At 47.9% G+C, this 2,418-nt stretch overlaps 1 pseudogene; it reads left to right on the forward strand.

Annotated features, from left to right (window-relative positions):
- Positions 1–172: 172 nt before the first annotated feature.
- The window catches only part of LOC100962446, a 6,875-nt pseudogene continuing 4,629 nt past the window's right edge, over positions 173–2,418 (forward strand).

Below are 2,418 nucleotides of genomic sequence, written 5' to 3' on the forward strand. Positions count from 1 at the left end.
CGCATGCTGCCTGATATAGCTGTGGTGTTCTTTGTGTTTCCAATGTGAGGAAGGTCGGTTTCCCAAGGACCTGTGATTATTTCCAGAGCTGGAGCTTGAATTTGGAGCTCTCCAGCTCCCAGCCCAAGTGCCTCTCCAGAGGCATTAATCTCTCTGGGCTGTTCTTGCAGAGATGGCTGTGGCAAAGCAAAGGCCAGAAAGGCAAGGCCTCCTCCAGATCATGCTGAGCGGAGCGGCCCGCCAGAGGCCCAAGCGGCGGCTGCAGCTGGCACGGCTCCTTCCCCGCCCTTCCCCGTTGCTTTTCCTTGTCTCCCTCCCCTGCTGGCCCGAGGAGTCTGCACCTGCTGCTTCTCTTTCTCTGCCGTCTCCAGCGCATGTAGGGACGGCGGCGGGGACCCGCTAGGCTGAAGCACCTCTCCAGAGGGCTGCTGGGTGGAATGCAACTTTGGGCATCCGAGGCGCCGTGAGCAACCTACTCCCACCACCTGCATGAGCACAAGACCGAAAAGATGACCAGTACTGCCCCCCAGTGTATTATACTACTAAAATCTCTGGGTCGCTGTTGCCCCCAGCCGGGGTTCCGGAAAGCGGAGGTCCCCTCAGTAAAGGGTAGGGGGAGTGGGGCGCACCTGGTGACCCTGAGGTTCCGGCTCCTCAGTCCAGTCCCGCGACTCTGAACCCCCCGCAGAGGAAGTTGATTGAAATTGCTTCCTGGGCTGGTGCTGGTACAAGTATCGTCACTGTAGCAGCAACGTGTCGACTGGGGACAGTTTGGAAACCCGATTTGAAAAAAATCTCTAACCTGCTGCGAGATGCCAGGTGGGAAGTGAATTCGGATAGTTTCGTGGTGAAGAAAAAATTCACTGGGGGCCTGATCAGGATGAATTGGATGCTTTGGTATATGATTTGGATTTTCCTGTCTTAAGACAAAACAAAAGTATTAACAACTTTTAAAGCAGATATATAGACACAATAAATAAAATTAGAGATTTGTGAATGAAAGCTGAAGATTATGAAGTACTGAAGGTGATTGGCAGAGGTGCATTTGGAGAAGTTCAATTGGTAAAGCATAAATCCACCAGGAAGGTATATGCTATAAAGGTTCTTAGCAAATCTGAAATGATTAAGAGATCTGATTCTGCTTTTTTCTGGGAAGAAAGAGACATCATGACTTTCGCTAACAGTCCCTGGGTTGTTCAGCTTTTCTATGCATTCCAAGATAATTGTTATCTCTACATGGTGATGGAATACATGCCTGGTGGAGCTCTTGTAAACTTTTTTTTTTTTTTTGAGACAGAGCCTCAAGCTGTCCCCCTGGGTAGAGTGCCATGGCGTAACTGCTCACAGCAACCTCCAACTCCTGGACTCAAGCAAGTCTCCTGCCTCAGCCTCCCAAGTAGCTGGGACCACAGGCGCCCACCACAATGCCCAGCTATTTTTGGTTGCAGCTATTATTGTTGTTTGGCGGGCCCGGGCTGGATTTGAACCCACCACCTTAGGTGTAAGTGGCTGGAGCCTTAGCCGCTTGAGCCACAGGTGCCGAGCCAAGATCTTGTAAACTTAATGAGCAACCATGATGTACCTGAAAAATGGGCACATTTTTACACTGCAGAAGTAGTTCTTGCATTGGATGCAATTCCATAGAGATGTGAGCCTAATAACATGCTGCTGGATAAATCTGGACATTTGAAGTTAGCAGATTTTAGTACTCGTATGAAGATAAATAAGGAAGGCTCAGCACCTCTAGCGCCAGCCACATACACCGGGGCTGGCAGGTTCAAACCAGCCCAGCCTACCAAACAACACTGACAACTACAATGATGACAAAAAAAAAAAACAAAAAAAAACCCCAGCAGGTTGTTGTGATGGGTGCCTGTAGTCCCAGCTATTTGGGAGGCTGAGGCAAGAGAATTACTTAGGCCCAAGAGTTTGAGGTTGCTGTGAGCTGTGATGCCACAGCACTCTACCAAGGGTGACATAGTGAGACTCTATCTCAAGAAAAAAAAAATCAACAAGGAAGGTATGGTACGATGTGAGATAGCAGTTGGAATACTTGATTATATTGCCCCAGAAGTATTAAAATCCCAAGGTGGTGATGGTTATTATGGACAAGAATGTGACTGGTGGTCTTTTGGGAGTATTTTTATATGAAATGTTTGTAGGTGATACACCTTTTTATGTAGATTCTCTGGTTGGGACTTACAGTAAGATTATGAACCATAAAATTTCACTTATCTTCTCTGATGACGATGACATATCAATAGAAGCAAAAAGTATTATTTGAGCCTTCCTTACAGAGAAGTAAAATTAGGGTGAAATGGTGTAGAAGAAATCAAACAGGCTCAGCGCCTGTGACTCAAGCGGCTAAGGCGCCAGCCACATACACCTAAGGTGGCGGGTTCGAATCCCCAGCCCGGG

This window comes from Otolemur garnettii, unplaced genomic scaffold (genome assembly GCF_000181295.1).
Source record: "Otolemur garnettii isolate 467f Iridium unplaced genomic scaffold, OtoGar3 scaffold00261, whole genome shotgun sequence".
NCBI lineage: Eukaryota > Metazoa > Chordata > Mammalia > Primates > Galagidae > Otolemur > Otolemur garnettii.